This window comes from Lissotriton vulgaris, unplaced genomic scaffold (genome assembly GCF_964263255.1).
Source record: "Lissotriton vulgaris unplaced genomic scaffold, aLisVul1.2 SCAFFOLD_492, whole genome shotgun sequence".
Lineage (NCBI taxonomy): Eukaryota > Metazoa > Chordata > Amphibia > Caudata > Salamandridae > Lissotriton > Lissotriton vulgaris.
In genome coordinates this window covers 375110-400609 of record NW_028251456.1, presented here as the reverse complement: position 1 = coordinate 400609, position 25500 = coordinate 375110, and positions in this window count along the sequence as shown.

The window sequence follows — 25500 nt, the reverse complement described above, 5'->3', positions numbered from 1 at the left end:
TGAAATCCTTTTGCCAACAACACTGCAGGTGTTTATTACTACGGACGTTTCATGGCTACAATGGGGTGCACTTCTGCAGTGCCTAAACTTCAGTGGTTCATGGACGGAAACCAGCATGGATACGTTCACATCAACCCATTAGTATTTACGTCAGTCAGGTTAGCCTTAAAACCTGCTGTAAGTGAGAGGTTAAAATGCAATGGTGCTAGCAGACAATACAACAAAAGTGTATGTTAGTTGCGAGCAGGGTTGATCAGATCTTTTATGTTATAACATGAAGCTCAGACTATAGATATTTAGTGATTAAGCTTTGAGAGACCTCAGTGGGGCATATGCGGGACAAATGTGAATGTGATACCCACAACTTGCTAGCAGGTAGCTCTATTCAAAATGCCCAGGATCAGCCATTGTATAGATTTGGATCAGGAAATGTCCATATGTATATTCGCCAGTATCTCTAGTGCCCAGAGTTTTATCTAAAATGAGAAAGGACAGTTGTGACTTAATCTTGGTGGCTCCAGCATTGCAGAGGGACCGTTGGTTTGCATTTTTGTTTGACAAGTCTGTGTTAATACAAATTCAAACTGGATTCATGATTTTTATCCAAGAATGGGCAGATTCATGGCTTGCCCCTCCTCAAGCTCTAGAGTATGGTTGTCTGAGTATTCTCGAATATTGTAGCAACATATTTGAAGCCGCCTGAGCCCCTTCTATGATAGTGATTTCTATTTTGGAGAGAGCGGTTTCTAACATGAACCCTGCCTAAAAAGTAAGTCCTTATTAGCAATGTAGATGCATTAGTTGGTCCCATATCTATTTCAATAAGAGTGCTCTTAGTGACTACCTCAGGATATCGCTGAAATCTGAATAACTGTTGTTTCCTGAAGACTAATTGAAGACTTCACGAAATGCATGTTAAGAACATTACTTCCAACATCAAGATTCTCCGCGTACCGGGCACTTAATACAATTGTCAGCCATGATGGGAACTTTCTTCAGGCATATTCAGCCATCTACTTGGCAACATCTCATGGAAGATAGCCTTCTTTTTGGCAACTGCTTCAGTGAGAAGAGTGTGACTGAACTTTAAGTGCTTTTGTGTACCGATTCATACTTGGGCTTCTTTGAGGACAGATTAACTTTAGCCACAAAGGCAAGATTTATTCCCAGAGTGCTGAACGCTTTACATCTGAATGAGAAAATATCACTGCCGACTTTTATATACCAGATGACAACAGGAAAAATAAATCTTCAAGTGTTTAGACGCTATGTTGTTTAAGATTCTACTGACTGAGAACTTGAGAATTCCATCACACGCACCAAATTTTCTTATTGTGTTTTCAGCATAGTTAAGGTTTCCCCTTGATCAAACTGACTTGGACAAGTTGGATATTCTTAGATTGCTTACTTCAATCTTATTGCTCACTCCTTCTCAAACCATTACTGCATTGATGCTCAAGCAAGAATGGTATTAACAGTCGTCCTGCCACAGATTATGGATACTGTTGTTATTAATTATTCAAGCATGTGAATCGGAGAAATCCAGTGCTGGAGAACAAAAGCACTTGCATATGATTTTCCAGCATTGGAATTCATCATAGATTCATATGTTAATCATACTCCTTCCCTTTCACAAGACTCCAATAAATACTCCAATTTTTAATGTGCTCAAGCGTCTGCCCGCTGAAAACCTTTGGGATAGGTGGACACCGGATCCTGTTGCCTGTTTAATTGTAGTTGGTTGTTAGATAATGAGTGACTATGTACAGTGCCGTTTTAACATTGCCTATTGAGGGTTCCCAATTTCACAACTGGGAATAATTCACCATGTCAGTCATTGAAAGATATCATTGCTAGAGAACCTTAGCTACAGGTAAATTACTTTCGTTTCATAATGTAGAAGGAATTATTATATTCTTGAAAGACTTATCTTGCCTGGCAACCAGGAGATTATTTAAGGAGAACATTTTTTTTTATTGATAGTCTAGCATCGCCTACTCTTCAAATCAGTCTGGATACCCGAAGGTCAAATTGAATGACCTATTCTCTCCTGCAGCCCCTTGACTGTCCGTTTTATTTTATACAACAAATTAGCTTTTTTTTTATTCTGCAAAGACGTAGACTTCTTTAAATTACATTTTGGATAATCTCTATTTAACTGATTTTTTTGTTGTACCCTGCCTTTTATCATGTGATTTTTATTTTTTTGTATAGTGCTTTGTTCACCTCCTTGATGAAGTCAACACAATAAATATTAGAGTGAATTCCTTTTAAGTTTCAGCCTCATTCTTTCAGTATTCACCTTTTTTGTTGTTAATAGTAATGTTGGCTTCAGTTATTACTGCATGACAATAGAGAACTGGCTTGGCTGATAATTGTTTTGGGTTGGCTACTTTTGATGCATTAAAAGGATTTTATTTACTACGTTAGTCATTGGTTTTCGCTAACGGTTATTTGTATTAGGTTTTTTTTTTTTAAATATCAGGCCTGGTTATTTAAAATGTTTTACCCATTTTATCATACTTTTTTTTTTTTAGCTATAGTCATGAAATGCAAATAAAATGTAATGGTTTCTTTTTCCCCCAGAGTTCTTTTGTAGCACTGAAATGCCTTCATATTTTTTAGCGCACTATTTAAGCCACTCTGGACCTCACAAGAACGAACACCCATACCCTTACCAAAACGTCTTTCTATATTGTAAACTGCTTCATCTAAATAACTGCGATGCTCTTAAGTTGAAAGCAGAGTGGTGGCTCGGTTTTCACTGTTTATACTTAATGGAGAGGCTGAAACATGATTGAATTCTGTGTGGATCGTCTAAATTATTATTTAATCTGCCATGGCATGTTAATATCTTCAAAAACTAGCCTACCATGCTCTGATGAAGATGTTAAACTACATAGCTGCACTGACTAACTTCCACAGTGAGCAGTTGTGTGCACAGAATATATGTTCATTTCACCAGAAGCACAAGAAAATAACTATTTGGCACGCTTTACTCCTATGTTCTTGTGGAAGGTCTCCCTGAACATGTGCTAGCATGGTAACTAGCCATTGATGGCCGATTTACTAGTTGTGACACTCTATTTTCTCACAGCATCTCCACCAGTAGTCCTATTGGTTTGAATAGTTATAATTGTACTGTAGAGCACTATGAAGATAATCCTCTGCTACCAATATGAAATGTTTCCTTTTTGATGGGTCCTTATACCTGCAGATCCAACTTTTGAATACCTCAGGGGTCTGACTGAATCCGTAAACTTTTCAGTAGCTCTCCACGTCGGTACAGGACCTTGGCTTCTTCGAGTTTTGTTGAGTTCTTGTCAATTATCTAAATATTTATTGGTACAGTACAGTATTTCACCCCCAAGTGCTCAGGGTTTAAACATTGCAGGGCCTGTGACGGACAAATGTCTGTCATGGACCAACCTGACATACGTCTCTGGTTCCTGGGATCGGAAGACAGTACCTAGGTGTGCTGCTCCTGCCGTAGTATGCACCCCAATGCCATCAAGCGAGAGGCCAAACTGTTTATGACCGGGGGAAAGCATCAGGCCAAGAAAAAGTAGAGCTAGCCATCACCTTCATCAAAGTCTTCTAAGAAGATTCAAGAAAAAGCAATGTCATGACTCGGAGCAATGCTGATCCTCTGAGTATAAGTTACAGATACACTCCCTTTGCCACACAAGGTTCCTCTTCAGAAAAGTAACTCATGGGGCTGAATAGAGAGGAACTGACAGCTGCTGCTTTGTCTGACACTACATAGATTATGGACCCTCTACTGCATTTGGTGCCATTAAAAAGGCCCAGCCAGCTATACCTTGATCTCCCAGGCCTCAACACAATGTTGGACGTCTTTTGCAGGGTCACAGTCTCCTTTGGCTCGCTTTTGGGTCTCATAGGTCTTATGGGGTAGGACTTTGTGGTGCTGCTAACCCTATACTTTTGTTCCATTCCTTCCTTGGCCTTCTGTGATGTTGAACTCGACCCTGCCAACACCATTGCCACTCACCATACCGGGTGTAGGAAGATAGGATCTTTATAACATGGTTACCTCCACTGTTTGCCTGTATCAGTGTGTTTTTTTGCTTAGTTTACGAGGTTCCTGCTAATTAGGACCCCAGCATCCGTGCTCTCTATTAAATTGTTTCTGGTAAGTACTTAGGTACCTCCACAATTGGCTACTGGTGTGACCGTATGTCACTAATATATGGTACTAATGTACCCGGGGCACATTTGCAGCATGTGTGGGTTGGTGCTTGCACCCCTCACAACCGGTCTTATATCTGAGGTTACTGCATTAAAACCTATAAGTCACCCATATGGCAGGCTCATCCGTCATGAGGGCAGGGGCTTGGTTACAAGTGCGAGGGTGCCCCTGCATGAGCTGGACACCCATACAAATCCTGGAGTAGATTCTCTAGGCTTTGTAAGTGCGGTCAGCCATTTTGAAATATATAGTGGACATCATTCATTACGAGCTGTCTAACTATATAATGGCGACACACAACCTGGTCGTGTTTTATATCAAACATGTTTGACTCCTATCGCAACACCTATTTCGGTGCTGGAAGTATGATCCCATCTACTGAGGGGCCCCTTATGGGCCCCCCAGTTACATTAACAGCCTTTCAGGGTCTGGCAAGCTAATGCTGCTGCCTACCACAGACCCGATTCTGCTGACCTGCTGAGCTCGACCACCTCCCAGACAGGATGTAGTGTATTGGGTTGGGGGAGCTTGCCAGTGCTACCAGACTGCTTTGAAGGGCACATTTGGTTCCCTCATTGCATACTGCAGTTTGAGCCAGTTGAGGAACCCTTAGTTCCCGCTCTGGCACATAATTGGACAAACAAAGGGGAGTAACCTCTCCTCTGTCCAGCCCCTCCTCTGGGAGGGACCCCGAGTCCTTCCAACCCTATCCCTAGGGTACTTAAGCGCTACCCTGTGGGTGGGTCCTTAGATTCATCATGGAACAAGACTCGCCTCTGAAACCAAGGCACTCTTCGACCGTCTGGACACTTAGACTTTGTTGGACTTCAACTGGAACCGAGACTGCATCAAGGAAGAAGTCTGCTTCTCCTGGTCGGGAACAAGGAAATTATCAAGCCCTCCATAAGCTGGCTGGAATGTTTGGGCAGCCGACCCATACCTTAAGAATAATTAAGGGGGGGGGAGCTACGTCAGCAAACAAGATGGCTGCATAGGCTCCCGGCTCCGCCGACCTCCGTAACCCGCCACGCTATCCTGAACATTATCCTGATTTTACGCCTAGTCTCTGTGTGCATGAACTGTTCCGCACTCAGATGGTGAAATCCGGAAACTTTTATCGGCTTGTTTGACGAAGTTCCATCGAGTTGAAGTTCGCGGCCTACTCCAGCGGTGAAGCCGGGGCCTCGAGTACTTTCACAGCCGGGCTGCAGTGCAACATCTGTCGGGAGAACCAGGCTGGGTCCGGTCAACCGGAGTGGAGGTTTTGTTTAAGCCCGAATTTGGCAGCGATCGCTTCTATTGCTCAGCATCGACGGAGGAGTGATTCTGCTTGCTGCTGGCTGCGAGTGGAGGTCCCCGTCCCGCAGACCCGGTATTGGGCCCGTCGGGGTTCGGTGGTTCGGAGTCTCTGGCCTGCGGCCTTAACCGGGTAGACCGTGGCTGCGAATAAAGACCGGTTACCCTCCGCACCCGCACGTTCGTGATCCTGTTTGTCCCCCGAACCCCCCCCTCCCCGGATGCCAGTTTCTCCCGGGGAAGTGATTGTGATAGGTGTCGGGTATGAGACTATTGATCAAACGGTGCATGAGCCATCGCTGAGGTCAGTACTGGATGAAATCTGGGCGTTTCGCTCACATGTGAATATCTTATTGAGCAAATTGGACTCGCGCTTATCTGAGATGCTCCTGGTGGAACCGGACCCAGCCTTACTGTTGGAACTGGAATCTGCAGCCATTCAAACTGCGGCCATTTTGACTCTGTGCGAGAACCCCATGAGGAAACAAGTATTGGAATCATCGGATGGTGCCCTGAGAGACGGAGATCCAGAGGATGTCATGGTATTGACGAACCTTCCACCACTATCGACTTTGGAGATATCAAAAGGCGTTCCCCTCCCGGAGACTCTTGTTTGTGACTTTCCATTCATTTTGTGGTCGACTTCTCCATTCTTGGTGACTCTACGACTCCTGTGCAGGATACATTGGGGCTGTTCATCTAGGAAGGAGAGTTCCTCCGCGTCTAAAGTTCCTGCGGACTCACTGCCTGCGAGTCGCCATGGATTGATTTTTGATGACTCCTCCTTTATTACTTCTTTGTGTGTCTTTGGGTCTCGCTGGGGGTAGTTTGTGTGCTTGTTCGGAAGGGCCAAGGTTAAGATCGACTAGGTCGGGAAGAGTTGGAGTGGCTTTCACAAGTGTTTGACCTGCAACTATTTGATCTAAGAGGCTGGGTGGTGTATCACGGTACCCTCTAATTTCTTCTATATTGTTGTCATAAGTTTGTCTTTTAGTTATAGGGGGTGGCTGTTTCTGGCGGGGGAACTAAAGGGGCTGGGAGCCCAAATGGATGTGTCCTCCATTCTTTTTTCCTACCTTTAGGGTTTTAGTTATTAGGGGCGACAGGCACGCTGCTAGTGGGGTCAGGCTGTAGCCATGTGCAGGGTGGGGGGCTGGAAAGGGTTTTTTTATTTTGCCTTTTTTTATTTCTATGGCCTTTCTTTTCCTTCTCTTTCTTTCCTTAAAGGGTCAGTATAGCTACGAATCATTTGGATTCTTATTGTGTGCTTGTATTTAGTGCTTATGCTTTCATGATATCCTGATTTCTGGGTGGGCAGGCTCAGAGTACTGGCGCAACATTGAATGTATATTGTGTTGTCGTTTGTACCGATCTATTTGCTTTGGCGCCAATGCTCCATTATAGTGGTTACTACATGCATATCCTGTCTCTTACCCTGTCCCCCGCATTCTTCAGTTTGATTGTATGGCACCTGATCCTCTCTTATATAATATAAAATGAAACCTCTGTCTCATCCTGGAACCCAGTTGTGCATTCTAATACAAGTTTTATCCTGAATCGCTGCCGGACCTCTGGGTTGTCGGCTGATGAGCTGTGTCGTACTGTGATATCTGCGGTCTTCATTTGTTTAGCGGCCGGCCCCCGCGGTTGTAGGCCCATGCTTGTATTTTTATTGAATGCTGAAAATAAAGGTTGTTTAAAAAAAAAAGAATAATTAAGAATCTGGGGTTTTAGCTAGAAAAGGATCTTTCCATGGCGACACAAGCCAAGAAAGTCACAGCCACCTGTTTTGGACTACTTAAAAGTCCTAGATCGGGTCCCAACTCCGCTCAGGAAGACAGTAGCCCATTCCTTGGTCACTTCACGGCCTGATTATTGAAACCCATTATTCCTAGGGGCACCAAAATATGTGATCCACAGACTGCACAGCGGCCTTGCTCCTGCATTCTGGATGACTTGCAATGTCCCTGCTCGGGAATCGGTAAAAAGCACCTAAAAGTGCTACACTGTCTCCCAGTAGAGGCCAGAGTCGAATATAAGGCTCTGGTCATGACGTACAGAGCTCTACATAAAAGGGGCCCTAGGAAAATCAAGAGTCTAATATCCCCTTATACCCTAAATAGGTATTTGAGATCAAGCTCGGAGGAACTTCTAAATACAAGGACCAGGAGGGCGAGGTGGGGAGGTAGATCTTTCTCCCACCTAGCCCCTAAACTCTGGAACTCTCTACCACGGGAATATCGGACACTGGATAAAGAATTAGTTTAAGTCGGACAGACCTTAAAGGTATTGCTTGAACAGCCATGTTTTAATTGCTTTGCAAAACTATGTGCCTCTTAGCGCTGGGAAGCCCTAGGGCAGCTATGCACTCTATAAATCCTAATAATTATTCTGCGTCATCTGTGTCTGTGCTTCATCTATGGACATCAAGGAAATCCAAATAAATCTTCCCTTGGAGTGAAGGAGGCACTCCCCTGCATCTGCAGGCACCGCAAGGAAGCTGATGAGGCTGTCGGCCTATGGACTTTCCGAGGCCCAGCAACACAGGTGGTGGTTCTGCAGCTGCCTAGAGGCCTGACCTGTCTCAGCAATTTTGAGGACAATATCTCTCCTCAGGGGCCGCTGTGACCAAACCACTGTGCACCGCATCAACTTGCTGTTGCCAAGACTTGTTGGCTCTGCACTCCAAAGATCTTCGGACTACAAGAAGCTCCAGCTTACAGTACCTCAACTCCGAAGATCAGCATCCTCAGTGCACTGTGGGCCTCCATTTTTGGGGAGCTGCCAGAGGTCCTCTTGCAACTCTTATTCCTTCAGCTGTGGGTCCTCCTGAGTGTTTTTTTCTCTTGCTTCAGTGGGCTCCCCTGCTTGCTCAGGGCCTGCTGACTCCTGAACTTGGTGAGTCCCTTGGACCTTGCTGGTCCCCACGTCCACATATTTTTGCCCTCCACACCAGTTGCAGCTACCAAGGCTCGTTGGTGCTCCCGCCGGACACTGACCACGTATACACTGACATCTGGCGTGGGACAGCTAGCACACAGCTCTTGGTCTTCCTCAGCGTCGCCTGCTCCTCACAGCTACAGTAACAAGGTCACTTTCTCTTCTGTCAGTGGGCATTGTGTTTCCATGGCTCCTGGTTACCTCCAAGTGGCATAGACGCTGTTCCCTCTGCTTTCAGGTTTTCTTTCATGGTCTTCTACAGAGGCATCTTCTAATTCTCCCATTGCCTTCTACGGCAGGTTACGTTGCCACTTCACCCCCATGCACCCAGCTTTCTTGGTGCAGGTAAACTTGTCATGGGGCATCCATGGGTATGGTTGCTCTCCAAACTTCTGTCTTCAAAGGGTTTCTTCGGTGTCCTCCGGGAAGGGTAATCTATATAAATGCAACTGCTACTTCTCCATTGACTTCCATTGGGAACTCGGCTGTGTTTCCACTCTGCACACAGCCTCCACGGGGTTCCTGAGTACTTACCTTGGGTGGTTCCTGGTTTCCCCAGCTCCTTTGAGTCTTCTGGTCCAAGTCCTGTTCTCCTTTGCAGTTCACATTCCACTTTCTTAGTGTAATGGTTTGGTCTCCCGCTGGAGGCCCGTGTATATTTGTGCTACTTACCAAAATATTTCTAGATATTCTTGTGTATTGTGTTTATCTCCCGGTAGGAGATAAACCAACGTGTTAGTGATTTTGTTGTGTAATAAATAGACGTTTTCTTCTAAAACACTGTGTGGTTCTTTTTCATCTATCTACACTGATGATTAAATGTGGTAAATCAAGCTGCTTTACACTCCCAAGATAAGGCTTCGGCTGCTCTCCACAGTACCACTTCGAGAGCTTTCTATGGTTATCAAAGACCATTAAAATCACCGTAAGGGTTGTCTGTATTAGTGTAGGATGCACCACTTAAGCTTGCACCATATATTAAGCCAACCTCCTACACCAGGTATAATCTTCAATCTTTTAATTAGTTGTAGGAGTAGTGTGGCTCAATGGTTAGAGCTGCAGACCCTGATGCAGAGGACTAGCCCGGGACCAGGGTTCAATTCCCCGCCTCGGCGGGTCTTGGGCTCAAAATTCCACGGACCTGATCATTCTCGCCTCGGTGCCTATTCCAATCATGGAGTCCCACTCTGCAACTCTGGGCAATAGCTTGCTTAATCTCCACAACGGCCCCCACAACGCTAAGGATGCCTGGCCTCCTCCTTGGAGGGGCCCAGGAGTGGACGCCTCGCAGGGAAAGCCAGGATGGGTTCCACAGCGGTATTTGTACTAGCGCCTTGAGACCCTTGCGGGTGAGTAGTGCGCTATACAAGTATCAATTTACAATTTTTTTTAGGAGTATGGGGCAGTGCCTAATTTGGGCATCTGGTGGGCACCAGTACTCCTTTTTGTCGACCTCGATTTATTTTTCATGATCAAACTTTGGCCTAAGCAACAGACAGTCAAAGGGAGAAAACAATGACATTGAGAGAACTGGTGTAGAAAAATCTTTAAAAGTGAAAAACGAATGGTGTAGTGATAGAAGAAAAGAGGCAGGAGGTAGAATCAAGTTGTTGCAGCTTTGATATTTGGGAACCTCTGATATAGGGCTGTGTTGCCAGCTGGCTCCAGGGAAATGTTTCCCCCAATAAATTAAACGTGTGTTGGGTACATGTTTAGAGAAGTGGACTGATGTTTGACATTAACAATGAGAAATGTAAGAACCTTCAGAAAAAGTCCTGTACTTCTGTCATACCTATTCTTGATTTGTTTCATTACCCAGACCCCCCAGGATATAGCGGCATGGATTAGCAAATTTAGCGGCACAAATATGGAAATTTAGCGGCATTTTTGCGGCACCTTATTTTACTCATAATCGTTCATTTTCAGCCTTATTTCAATGGAAACTGTTTTAGCAGAGTTTTCCGCTTTGAAATAGGCAACCTGGGATATGTAACAGAAGAAGCAGCCCACAGGTGAAGGCTGTTATTCCTTGGAAATGCAATCCTTCATTTGCTTTAGTATAGGTTCTGAGAAGCCCATCAAAGATGGCCTGGTAGCATCCCATGGGAAATGGCATTCCAGAATCTACCTTAGTGAAATTAAATATTTGCCTAAGATCACACAATTTCAGCATGGAAGCCACGATTTTATCCACATTTTCTGGTGTCACTCTGTACAAATTAACAAGTAAGTGGGTATCGTTTTGTCTTTCCTTATGTTAAGACTTTGTTTTTAGTTTTAACCTCCTGATGCATTCTTCTGTAGTTTTTTTAATTTTAGCTCGAACTTGACCCGAAGGCATTGAAGCTCTTCACATGTGCACCAGTCACACTACATAATTACAACACAAACACATGCATTGTTTATAGGCATAGGGAGATTAACTGACTTGCCCAGAATCACAGGATGACGAGCCACAATTTCTAAGTGTATGAAAGCAAATCTAACTCAGCAACTGTCTAAACTGGTTAACATCCTGGAAGATATGCTCTCTGCCCTGTCTGCCACACCGGGAGGTCTAATACGTCCTCTGACACAAGTGCTTCCAGCACACCTGCCCCTCTTCCTCCTTGTACCTCAATCCCAACTCTTCCAATGTCTTGCGTTAATGCCTAATGTGTCTCTCTCTTTTTTCATCCTCACTCACTGTGCTATTTCCTTTTTGATTGAAGATCATCCCCGGCCCGTGTTTCTCGATCTTATTTGTCAATCCCTATTGTCATCGCGCAAACAGCTTGGCCCCGACGCCGGCTCCAGATGACTCACACATGATGTGCACATTATGGCCTGTCGGGGTTGGCTGCAGGAGCTTGTCTCTTCTCCTCGTGGTGGGAGAGGAGACGCACAGCATCCTGCCCATCCGACTATTAAAACAGCCTTGCATGGCTTTGGAAGTGCGGACTCAGGCAGAGGTCCTGGGCCCCAGTGAGCACCCCCTCTGTTTTGTCAGCCCCTGCGCTGAGAACAGCGTGCTGAAAAATGCAGACTGCGAGTTGCGGCCGCTGGCCTTTAGACCTAGATCAGAGAAAGGATTTTCACACAGACTTCAAAGAGGCAAAATGAATGACTAATGTCCCCGTGTGTCACAGCCTCGGATTTAAAATCACCAAACATATATTAATATTTGGGCCTCACATTCTCCATTCCTTTCTGGATGCTGTGGGCAGCCCCCTGCCTCACTGTTTCTATGGCAGGCCTCGGAGCCCTCATAAACCTTTTCCCTGCATTCCTGGGCACTTTTGTAAAAATCGCAGACTTTTTACATAGTGCCGATTTCACGGGCACTTTTGTAAAAATCGCGGCATTTTTACAGAAGTGCCGATTTCGCGGTTTGCCGCGAAACCCTGGAGGGTCTGTAATTTACCTTGTGATGCAATTGGTAATTCTTTACCTGTTAGCAGTCCTAATTGAAAGTCTAAACATATCTGTTTTATCTCTGATAATTCTTCACTCTGCCTTCCCCAGGCTGAATGCAGAAACTTTTCAGCAGTGTGCCATTCCGATACCATTCTGCTTCAGGAAGACATGCAGATCCTCTATAGGTGCTACTCCGAACACTTTACCTCAATATATATTTTTTTTAAATAAATTTCAACACTGTGCGAGGGGTGCCACCCACCCCCAAGCAATAGACTTTAAACCCTGTAGTGACTGTTGCAAGTGTCTGAGTGATCTCCTTCAGATGTGCCTGTGATGTCTAGGGTTGATCCGCGACTTCAAGGTCTGTAGTGACTGCACGCCGATGAACCTGAGGACCATCCAGGACTGCGAGGTGAAATTTACATCGCTAGCCATAAGAAAACATCTCACTGAGACCTCTCTAAGCTGCAGGCCAAGGTTCGGTCCCACTCAAGGAGTTGCTGAAACCCTTCACAATCCAAATTGTGCAGTAAGTTTTAAAAGAAACCTGAGAAAACAGACACTGCCCTCTCTTGCTGCCTGCATTTGCCTGAGCAGTTGTTGAGGCACAGTCATGGATTTCGATCTCGCTCCCAGAGGTGCCAGACTATGGAGCTGATTCCACAACTGGTTACAGCACAAGCCAAGTTTCCGGGGCAGTCTGCCGCCCCCAATAGATCTAAGACGTCAGCGCAGCTGCGCTCTGGCTCTTTGGATCTTTTCGGACTCCCTCTGGTGCGCCTTCAGTCCCAAGGAGCCGTGAGGCCCTCCACCTGTAGTACTGCTGGCGAGTTTGCCCTCGGTGCCTCCTGGACCCGATAAGCCTGTTACGCCAATGGTCCCAGTCTGTACCCCTTGTCCATGCCGGGTCTTGAGACATCAACACCAATACCGAATTCATTGACACCAGACTAGGAGCTTTCCATAGAACTGTACCACTTTGAGATGGAGCCGGTCTGACTTCGCCTGAGGACAGTTGTGGCTTTGCTTTCTTTGTCACCACCACGGGGAAGACCACACACACTCCATTCACTTTTTGGCACACTTGGACAGTGATGATGGTGCGGTGATGAGTTTGCTCAGCCCTATCAAGATGACAGTTGGTTTAATGACTTGCAGGAGGCTAGTGTTCTCTATACGTCCCTGGAAATTGGCCTTCTCTCACCCCCTGGACCAGTCCCAACAGAGTCCATTTACTACGCCATGGTATTGCACAGGGCGACTGAAGTCCTTGACCTCCAGCTCCCACCTTGGAGGAAAAGACAAACGTCTTGACAGAAATTCTCCACATGGAACACATGTCTTATGAGCCCCTCCGGTCATTTAATGAGGCCGTAGACACACCTTATTGGGGGCTTCGGCTGAACCTTGCTTTAGTTCACCAGTTAACTGCCAAATTGCGTGATGCCACTGGCCATACAAGAGCAATCCCGCTTTTCTACCGTAGTGCACCACCCATGAAAATTGCGGTTGCGCCAGCGTTTACAAGTAAGATTAATCCCAACACATTCCCAACTACTCATCCCAGACAGTCAAAAGTGTTGAAACATTTGGCAAGTATCTAAACTCAGGTCAGTGACTGCTGCCTACTGGGGCACGATTCACACGTCCTTTAGGACTTGGTGGGACAAGTCCTCTGTCGTCCATGAAGATTGTAAGCCTGTCCTTGCTTTGGCCTTTCAGGACGACTGGAATGTACCAAGTTCACGGTTCGTAGTAACTTAGACACCACCAGTTCGATTGTGTGGGCCAATGGCACCAAGTGTTGCCATACACTGCCATCCCAGGCTGCAGTAGACCGTTTTTTCAGGGAGGGCCAGTTATCTGTCATGGACTTGCCAGTCTATGGGACTCACCTGTTTGAGGACAAGGCAGATGCCCTTCAAGCGGTTCAAGGAGAGCAGGGCTACAGCATGCTTTTTGGGCTTATCTGTCCAACCTCGCCAACTGCATCACCCCTCTGCTCCTTATGCAGTTTTGAAAGAGGTACCTCATACTGCCAGGCAGTCCAAACTCATATGGCACACAGCACTTTAACGATTGTGGCTGTGGTGACCATTGTAGCCAGGTCAACGAGCCACCCAGACTACTACTACCTCCCCCCCCCCCCCCTGCAACACCACTTTAGCATTCCCTTAGTGGAACATGCCTGCCAGATCTTGACTATTCTTGCCAGGTTAGCAGACCATGGGAAATTCATGAATGCCTCTAGCTAACTTTTCAAAATGATGCAGACTAACATTGTTATCACATCCCCATAAACATGATGAAGAGTACCCCATTCCTGTAGTTGGAGATGGAAGTTACCATTAATGATGCATCCCTTAAAGGCTAAAAACTCCTTGTTGAAGTAGTCCAAGGGTCCTGGTCTTCTGCTGAAAATACTGCGTATTATTTAATTGGCCTCTTCATCCATGAACCACCAAAATGTTGTTGATTCAGATGGACAGCATGATCTATTAGATAAATAATTGGGGAATAACAAGATGATGCCATCTTTCCATGAAGATCCAAATATCTCATTAGACTCTCAAAAAGGATCCTGCAAATATTTTTCTAATGTACAAAATGCCACACGATGCGCTCTAAACATAGTTTCCCAAGAACAACTTCAGTAAGTGAGAAGGCATATGGCAACAATAACGTTTAGTGTTTGTCCTGGTTGTTTCCCACACTTATATGTCTGCTACTTGGTGGTGGAACCAGAAACTGCTTGTGTAGCTCTTTTCAATACAGAGCTTTCTGGTGAAACTGTCTTTAAAAATGTCTCACCTCCGTGTTCACACTCTTGTCATTTTCCTTTGTTTCTGCCTAATGGTGCGTGGGACAAAATCTGCTTCACTTGCTTAGTGATATCTATTCCTTTTCTATGGCATAGTGCAGAGATTACCTTTCATCACAATGGTGAGTCTGGAGGGTAGTGCACGTCTTAACCTCAGTGTACGGTACTAAGCACTGTTCTTGCCGGAGAGGCAGTAGGTTATCTCTCTGTGACTCCGCCCCTCTCTAGAAACTCTTTGTATGGTACAATCACTTTGGAAAATTTATTTTTTCCCTTCATAAAAGTAAAAACTTGTTTCGACTGGAAACCGCCTCTGTCTAGGAAGGGTGCGACACAACCAAGGAAAAATGGACTGGTCTGGGTCTACACATTCATTTACTTTGGAGACTGTTGCACTATCAAGTCGGACTAGTTCCTTGTCTTTGAGCATTTGCCTTGAGCAACCATTGCACCAGTGTGTCTAGCTAGTCTCTCCCTGTCACTCTGCTACAAATGCACTGTGCCGAGTGTGCGAGAGAGTATTCTTTTCTTTTTACTAGTATTGGGACAATCACTAACTGGCACCTTTTGAAGATACCATGGAGCTGAGGCCAGCTAATCCTAGGGTCAGTCCATCTTACAGCCCCACTGTGATCGGGTGGGACACTCTTTTGGCTGACTTCTGCCTTGCACTTCAGCCATTTGATCCGGTGGCTATTAAAAAGGGGCTTGCTACCCAGCTTAAAACCGTCAAGAGGAATGGAATGGCGATTGAGACAACGCTAAGAATCCTCAAAACAAAATTGACTGGACCAACATTTGCCCCACTTCTTTGCGTTGAGCAATCAAACATCCCATCAACAGTAACATACGGCAGCGAGGTATTGAGAGGCAGGGACGCTTCATTGCTTGATACCACCATGACAAAGGCATATAGAGTAATGTTAAATCTCCCGCCATATACCTCGCCAGCACAGATTCGCCTAGAGCTTGGATTAACAAAGCAACTTCACGCAAGGCAAGGTTCGTACATCAAGTGCTGGCACAAAATCAAAAATTCCGCCAGGAACACACTGGACCATCAGCTCTGGCAGGAACTGTGTAGCACATCCACCATGCCGGGCAAAATATATTTGGACGAATCACTGGCCGCCACAGGACTAGGTGAACTATGGGAAATTCCGACAACGCACATGCACTTTAAGCGCATTGTAAACAAGGTTATTAAGAAAATTTCACTCACAGAAGATAAAGCCCCATTTGCCCACAGGAGCCACGAATGGATGACTCTGTGCAGCTACAAACTTTTTGGTCCACAAGCATACTTTGAATTGGGCTACTCTAGGAAGTCTAAAGAGGCCTTTCTAAAATACAGGTTAGTGATCCTGCCAGTCATACCTCATCTTCCACCATGGCTGAGAAAGAACTATGGGAATTTGTGCCGGCTATGCGGAGTTTGGAAAGAGGACATTGAACACATAATATGCTCCTGCATCAAACTAAAAGAAGAAAGGGTATGTCTCCTTAAAACTCACTTTCATGAACGTGGCATACGCACTCGGAGACAAGCAGTACTTGCGTGTTTTAACCCAAGGGACCCACAACTAAATGGGAAGCTAGTCAAGTTCCTATCTCAAGTTGCTGCTAAGCAAAGGATCAGCGGTACTGTAACTTGCACACAGACCACTGAGGCTTCAAGGAAAACGAACCATAGACATACTGCACTTTTTTAACATTTATGCATGCCCTGGCACATAAAGCCTATTCAACAGTCCATTGATCGAACAGGAATTTAACCAAAATGGTTTATCAGAATGTATTTTTGTAATGATTTTAACTAATCAAAAACAATACATTTTTTACTTACTTACCATTGCACCAGTTGGTCTAGCTAGTCTCTCCCTCTGCTACAAAAGCACTGTGCTGAGTGTGCGAGAGGGTATTCTATCCTTTTCACTAGTATTGGGACAATCACGAACTGGCACCTTTGGAGATACCATGGAGCTGAGGCCAGCTAATCCTAGGGACAGTCCATGTTACAACCCCACTGTGATCGGGTGGGAAACTCTTTTGGCTGGCCTCTGCCTTGCTCTTCAGCCATTTGATCCGGTGGCCATTAAAAAGGGGCGAGCTACCTGGTCTGTGAGCAGGAGAGCCTCAGCACAACAAGGAAGGTATTAGGACAAGCTTCAGTGCTCGGTCACACCATCAGTCTTTTCCCCCATCCTGCCTCACCAATGTCTGTACATAGAAAAGCAAAATAATTTATCTGCTCAATGAATTCCTCCCCTGATCCTTCACACTTGATATGCCAAACCTCTACCTTTTCACCTTACTCTTGTATGATGTATCAGTGTTGCATCTCCTTAAGCACTTCATGTAAACCTACAATAGCAAAGCGCAAAGTGAGGATTACAGGTAAGCAGCATTTGCCTTAATGCTCTATGTAAAGCAGTCTCAAAATTTGTATACGTTTACAGTACTAAATTGCTACAGTCTATTTGATGTCTATCAGAACCGATTGGTAAATCTGTTATTCACTGTCATCCATCTGTAATTCTATATTTTTAGTGTTTTGTAGCGACAATGAAGAAAGTATTGACCGTCTAATGAGTCCAAAAATATCTTGCAGTTTGTGACTTCTTGAAGCGGAGTTCCTAGCCTATTTCGGTATGCTGGATCAATTGCCCAAACACTTACTGAACTAGTTGTATTTGTATGGGAGAGCAGAGAGCTAAAGGAAAGCTGACAGAATATTAGGTTGGAGAGATGAGGCGAGACGATCAGTTTGTCAAGTTTGAGAGCCAATAGCAAAACATATCTCAAGACTTTAAGCAGTCCTACAGAAACCCGGCACATGGGACATTGCCACCCCCTTCTCTTTATCAGTGTCCTGCATGTTTGCACAGACAATAGTAAAAGGTCCTCTGGGAGGTCAGGGCGTTGACCCACATCTTTCTTGGTTCTTAATTTACCACAGTCCTCATGGCTGACAGGATAGTAGGTACACAGGACCCATAGGAGGGAGAATCTGCCGCTCTCACGGATGAAAATTCAGACATTGTAATTCTCTCATGTTAGAGCGTTCATCTGTGTGTGTGTGTGTGTGTACCCCTGCTAGGTCTTCAATTAAAGGGAACAGTGTGGGGAAGGAGCTCTGGCACAACAAGGGAGAAGTGGCATAATGGGAAGGAAGAGAGGAGTTCCTTTAAACACAGCCAGTCCTCATTACGGGGCTAAGATAGCATTAGGAGTGGATGTAACTCGTGTAATTCAGTGTAGTGTAATCATGGGGAATTACCTATAAAATTAAGCAAGATTATGCATAATTACGTGAGAAGAGTAATTCTGCATTTAGCACTAATTTTTAATGCCCCCTCTCGTATAAAATGGGTGCGAGCAGGCATTTTGCTCTAAGAAATGGTGCTAAATGCAACAACACAAAATGTAAGCGTGAGCAGAAACTCGTGCTCACTAAATGTGCTCCTGGTGTAGGATTTTTCACCAAACGTACCTTTGGAATTTAGTCCTATTTTCTTATTGCCTCTCTCGTGTCCAAAATAGGTGTGGGAATGAATTTTGTGCTAAGAAATGGCGCTAAATGTGCTTTTGAGGTTGAATTTCCTCCCCAGCTTACTCCTGGCATCTAATTCTATTTTGTTAGCACAAAATGCACTCTTTTGTCCAAAATGGACTCAAAGATGCATTTTGCGTTGAGAAAAGGCGCTAAATGCAGCAGAACATGAATAGCGAGTGGCCTTTTGCAGTCGATAAATGTGCTCTCGCAGTTGTATTGTTTCCTTCAAAATGGTCTTTATGCAAGCAGGTGTCATTACGTTACCGATAATTTCGTGTCAGAGTAATGCAGAATTACCTAAATTACTCTTGAGTCAGCGTAATTATAATTACTCCGGGGCCTAGATTGCGCCTGAGCATCTTAAACTCAGACCACCATCTTCCTGAATGCAAGCACTTTGAGCCCAATACTTAAAATAAGAAGGAGCAACCATTGATAAGTGAAATAGGCTTGGCCATGCCTGAACGTGTTGCCAAAACGCAAGAGTCCTTAATGACCTATCCCATCATGGCTTTTGGAAAGATTTGGCTAAGCATGCACTGTATGACCTTGTCATTTCAGTCCACACCTGTCACAAGTCCATCTGCACCAGGCCTTACTTTTTCTCCTTGTGTAAGGCTTCCTCTCCAACAGATTGAAGGGAAGCTCCCGAATAATAAGGGGGTCCACAATCGTGCTAATGCCGACCTGCCCCTCTCTTCAAAACCGAAAAGGATATTTTAATAAACAGGATTGTTTAACCATTCACTCTAGATATTCAGAGCGAGTTAGTGGTATATTGAGAACTTATTACGTATGTTGCAAAAATATCAGTATGTGTTGTTTCTTCAAAGTATGCATATATGTTTTTAACTGTTGCAAGGAAATAGGCGTCTGCAACACAAAGAAGAAAATAGCCTGGACGTGATGAGCGACAACTACAGATCTGAGTGCATTGTTTTGTCACCTTTCCTGTTGTCTCTCCCCTTGTCAAAACACAGGAGCAGGGCTTTAAGTTGGATGAAAAAACTGGAGGTCTCTCTCAAAGGGGCATAGCCAATGTAATTAAGGGCGTGGCTTAAAACACTTAAGCTAAACATCTGTGCTTTGCATAGTGTCCCGTCCGACTGATATTTTGCTGCTTCTATCAATGCATACAGATATATAATACAACAAGTAACATTACACCTACAGCAAGCCAAAATTATTGGCTACGTCAATGGTGGTTCAAATTCAAATATTTATTAAGATTTGGAACTCCTATGAGGTCCACATAAAATACATACAAATGAATACAAGAAAAATTAAATATAGGAACACTCATTCCACAAATATCAAACGGAATAAAGTGGCAAGATGTATCCTGAGAAGTACAAAAAATGTGCGAGGGGCAATAACTGTCAACAAGTTAAAATACAATTAAAATCCAGAATTCATCCTCAGCAGAGTATTTGATTTTAGCAGCAAAAAAGGAATTTACAAAACATACCCTATCCTACGCAAAAAGCAATACAGTAGCAGCAGTGCATGTGCACCCCTAGATTCAAAAGAACCCGTACAGGAGGACGACAATTTTCCGTTCAAGCAGCTAAGGGCTGGAACGCACTTCCCCGCTCCCTCAGACTTGAACCCAACTACCTGGTGTTCCGCAAGAAACTAAAGACTCATCTATTCCCTAAATAAAATCCCCCTGTCGCTCTCCCCTCCCTCTCTCCCCCCTCAACAGGATTACAAATCACATAGCGCGGGGATGCCCTTGGGTCACCAGGCGCTTTAGAAATCGTTATTAAATTAAATTAAGAACGCAATCCAGTATCTCACTTGAGCTGAGTCTTTAATTTAGCAACAGAACGAAAGATGGAAAATGAACACAGCATCTCCTTCTTGTGCAAACAGCAATAGATAGAATTAAAATATACAGCAGCAGTGCATGAGCAAAAAACGCAATCCAGTGTCTCACTTTAGCTGAGTCTTTAACTTAGCAGTGGAAGAGAAGATGGAAAATGAACGCAGCATCTCCCTCTTATGCAAACAGCAGCAGAGAACAGAATTAAAATATACATGTGATATAGTGTGAGAAATCTTCGGGTTCCATGCTGTAAATTCCCGTATAAATATCTTGGGGAAGTTTTTGGTATGTTTGTCCTTGCGATTAACTCTAGTCTCTTTTTGGAATAACAGAATTTGTTGTCTCTAATAAAACTAATCTTACAACTAGAGGTTTTTAAGAAAGATTTAAATTCTGAAGGAAGAAGAGATGTCACTAAATCTTCTTGTACAGAAAAGTATTTATGTGCAATAAAAAATCATGATAAAAGGAATAATTACTTGCCTGAACACTAAAAATTTCTTGACACAAGATCCCTCTTAATGAGTCTTGCTCGCTATTTTTCAACTGGTATCCCCAGCGTAAAAGCCTAGCTAAACCTTCAATGGTTGTTAGTTGCATAAGCAACAACTATGACTTCGTTCAATACAATATGACAGTCCTTCAGTTCTGAAATGACGTGAAAAAACAATAACAAGTCTCTTTGACGTTACCCCAAAGGGTGGTACTGCTGCAGAGTTAAGATTTTTCTTTCACCCAGAGGGTGATTACAAAAATGGAGAACCCGATGGGGACCCGTCTTGGTGCCTGCGTTTTTAGAACTGCCGGTGCTCAGCACCCGTGGGACACAGCCCAGTTAAAGTCCTGCACAGGAGGAACTGTGCAGGACTTGGAACTGATTTACTTGCATCAGTACTTTATATGGGGGGTTATGTTTTCTGTTCATCCACAACTCTTAGTGAAAAGTATGTTCCATTGTGCCTGAGATACCTCTCCACCACATACCAATGTAGTGGCACCGGAGGCCATGTTCATTAAAGGTACATACCACAAATCCTATATATTTCTGCCCCCACCCCTCAGACTCAAGGCACGTTTGTGCTTTTCGATTTAATCTCGGCTGCATTTGGTTCAGGAAGGCTCCCATTTAATCGTCAATCTGAAACACTATACTTGGCATAAATGCGTCGTACAACTAGTTTTAAATGATTGCCTTCCATAGACCAGCAGAGTACCTTTCTGTTTTCTCTAAATCAATTTTTATAATTTTTGCTTTTGCAAAGCCAGTAGGTCTCGCCTATGCAAAAGCTGTTGGCTTAGTCTGTGTGTTTTAGCCATGTTGTACAGTAGCACAGCTGTTTGGCATGGCAAAAAGTTATGTGGCCAGCATCGGGGTGGGTGTGTGGGGGGGTGCACGGAAGAAGTAATAGGGTGGTGTCAAGCATTGATGTGGAATGTATTTGGGCGCAGTAAGTGGGCAAGTAACTGAATGGCAAGCAACGGCACGGGACAGACAGACATTCTGCAAACACATGCACTCTTATGGAGTGCTGCAAGTAAGAAAAGTATCTCTGATAAAGTGTGAGCAGTGAGCAGTCATAAACCTTTCTTTAAAGGAAGTACAGGTGCCTATGGAGTGGAAGAAGGCGCTGGTGAACCCCATTTGTAAGAACGCAACACGTCCATGGACCGATCTCTCAAACCTCCGACCCATCTCTCTCCTGCCATACCTTAGCAAAATGACCGAGAAGCATGTGAACACCCATATCTCCAACTACATCGAGACAGTGGAGGGTCTAGACCATTCTCAATCTGGGTTTAGACCGCATCACAGCACCGAATCTGCCCTCCTTTCAGTCACTGATAACATCAGGATGTCACTGGATGGAGGGGGCTCTATGATTCTGGTGCTGTTGGATCTATCTGCTGCCTTTGATACGGTGTCACATGAGATACTTCTCGGGCGTTTGAGAGAGGTGGGTTTAGGAGGCACGGCTCTGTCCTGGCTTGAGAGTTTTCTCTCAGGTCGTCTGCAAGGTGTCAGACGGGGCTCCCACTATTCCACCTCAAGGGAGTGCCACAGGGCTCATGCCTAAGCCCGACACTATTCAATGTGTACGTGGCCCCCTTGGCAGACATTGTAAGAGCATACGGGTTCACCCCGATCTCATACGACGATGACACCCAACTCCTGTTCCCTTTTCAGACCCTCACCCCCACACTACAAAAATCTTTTGCAGACGGCATGAGGGCAGTGGCGGACTGGATGACCTCAAATTGCCTCCAGGGCAATGTAAGCAAGACTGAGGTCATGCTGTTCAGGGAGGCCACTCTTTTATGGTCTCCAGAATGGTGGCCCTCAGATCTTGGACCTGCACCGAAACAGTCTGTAAAAAAAACCTCGGAGTACGGTTAGATCAGGCACTACTGCTGAAAGAACACACTAGTCAAGTTGCTGGATCCTGTTTCCGTGTCATTGGACTCTTACGTCGAGTTTTCCCATTCCTGCCTGACAACTACAGGAAGACACTGGTTCAGACCCTAGTCATCAGTAGACTTGATTATTGTAATGGCCTGTACATCTCGGCCAATGAGGAACAACTAAACACATTACAAGTGGTGCAAAATACTACGGCGAGACTTGTTCTCAATGCCCAACCTAGGAACCCATCACGTCCACTTCTGACCAAACTCCACTGGCTGCCGATTAGGCAACGTGTCCAATTCAAAATTTGCTGCACTATACATAGGTGTTTGTTTGGCACAGGCCCCAAATATCTGACCGAAAAATTCAACCTCTACCGCCCAGGATGCTCCCTGCGTTCCAGCAGTCAGCAGCTACTAGAGGTTCCCAGAGTCAAGAGAGCTAGACAAGGAGGTCGAGCCCTCTTTTATAAAGGTCCCATTCTCTGGAATTCACTCCCTCTCACTCTGAAACAAACCACCAAACTTCTGTCTTTTAGGAAGTCCTTAAAAACCCACCTATTCTCTACATCCTAAAAGAAAAGATCAGCTATATCCCAGCGTAAACATTTTGATTGGGCTCTATCTGGTAGAAGCACAAGCGCGGAGATACCCCTACGGGGGTCGAGTCCTGCGCTCTATAAGAACATAAATAAATAAAGCATACTGCAGTGGTTAAGGACGCAGAACTTGGGCCATGCTACAGAGGAGGGACAAACATGAAGATGAGGTCAAGCTGGCACACACTGACCAGGTAGAAGTAAGGAAATAAGTGACGGAAAAGCCAATCAGTGGTGAGCATTGGCGGACTCTAAGCAGTAAACAAAATGTCTCCCAAGCGACAATGTATGCACTTTCTCAGGCGAGACCTACAAATCTCACACACATGCACTATGAAAACTTTGCAGATCTGTATACCCAAAATCCGTGGTAGGGTCTCATAGGTGGCTTATGAGGTATGACTAGTGCTGTATGCAGTATGGGGAGAACAGTACCCAGCAGGTTCTAGTGGCAGGTGGGGAACTTGGAAGATACAAACTAATCCAATTCTGGGCCAGTGCCTGAAAAGTGCTCCTCTGGGTGTGTCAGCAAATTTGGCAAATGCAAATGTAACTAGCCAAAAGGAGCATCCCAACAAGTGCAGATCACCTTAATATTGTGTAGACCTCTGTCATTGCTTTTATTGTGGTTAATTCTTTAGGCACATCTGTAGGTTGATGTTGCTGTGGTTTTGTGGAGGAGTCCCATCTGCCTTTGAATGACTCAAGTGACTGGACTTAAGCGCTCAAACGCCAACTAAGCAGATCTACCAGTTACATATTTTCACTTAATTTTTGCTAGATTGTTAAATGTCTGAGCTGCTCAACTCTGAAGTAAGTTAGGTGGACAAGCTAATGGTACACGTTCCAGTACTCCAATTATAACCCTCCGTCTTGTTCCATGAAGCACAATCTGTTCTGCACATGCAGTTTGTCTTCCCAGTACTTTTCATGTCACCCCCTGTCACACAGAGCCTGTCCGATTCGGTGCCACCTTGACATACTTTTGTGGACGCTTTTTGTATACAAAACTGTGCCTTTCAGTCAGATTATTAGAGCTAGAACTGGTAAAATGAAGAAAGTTAGTTGACTGAATGATCGAATACATAAATTATTGTCCCAACATATCTCAAACGCCCAGTAGTCCACAAACAAAGCAGTGTGGTGGAATTCCTATTGCTGATTATTAGCATGCAAGATAGGGTGAATACAACTTTTTTTTCCTACACTGGACGGAAACCATTGTTGTTTCCGTTACTAATTATAACTTCAGTTCTATCAAAACCATTTCCCACAAAGTCATTAATTTGCTAAATACAAACAAAACTGAAGACCAATTGCATTATTACCAGGTAAGTCACTCCTTTTACTTTAACTATATCCCAGCTAGATCAAAAGTATATATTCAACAATGGTATGTAGTTTGCTTCTAATGACATAGCCCTGTACTTGGGTAACGGTAATATAATGCGTAAATCAATAGCTACAGCAATCAAAAGCCACTGGTTTAGTTAAGTCAATAAGTTAATGATAAAGTTCCAGTTGTCCATCTAAGTGGCTGTCCTAGGGTTTCACATTAAGGAACTTGCATAATGTAATGGATTATAAATCTCTGCGCATAGATATAAATTGTGTTGGTATGCAAACACTCGCAACAAACCAAGTAATCACCAAGCCGAACAGAGTTCATCAGCTACCAAACCAATTTGATTGGTAGAAGAGCAACTCCGGAGTTGTGTGTTTTAGTTAAATGGATGAGTTACAGATTTGTAAATAATTTAGTACAGTGTGATGTTTTTTCCCCACACCTCAATTACCGCAGCATTGCACAGTCCTGTATATTTTTGTAAAATTTTACACTTGAACCAATTAGTCAAGTTGTTAAATGTGATTCTGAAAAAAGATACTGCATGAGGGTGAACAGTTAGGACTTTGATAATCTGGAATCTTCCCCCCTCAGTTAAAAGGTGTTGCGTAACTGCAGTGATGGACATCTGCAACGAGGAACCTCCAATATACATCTGGAAGAAGGACTCTGAGTACAGTTGACCCCAGGACTAGTGGGGCTTTCCTCAGGACTAGAGAAACTGGTCTCTGTAGACCCCCTAAGCTCAAAGGACTAGTTGGTGGGGGAAGAACTGGACTTTTGCGTTGAGGAGAGAAGTGCAAGAGGAATAAGAGCAGAAAGGCTGGAATGGGGACCAGTGAAACCAGCTCCTTGAAATGTTTGCCACCTTAGAGGCCAGGAGAACTATGGAAAGTGCTCCAGGTGGCTAGGTCTAGCCATCAGAAGGTACAACATGAGCCCAAGATGGAGATAACTGTCTCAACTGGCCTGAGATATCAGCTGGAGTTGAAATTAGCCTTTGACCTCCACCAGTGTGATCGGAGTGCCTAGCGCTCCTCTATTGGCTGCCGACCATCCCCCCAAGCGGGGGTGGGGTCAACGCAAAGAGTAACTCCTATATT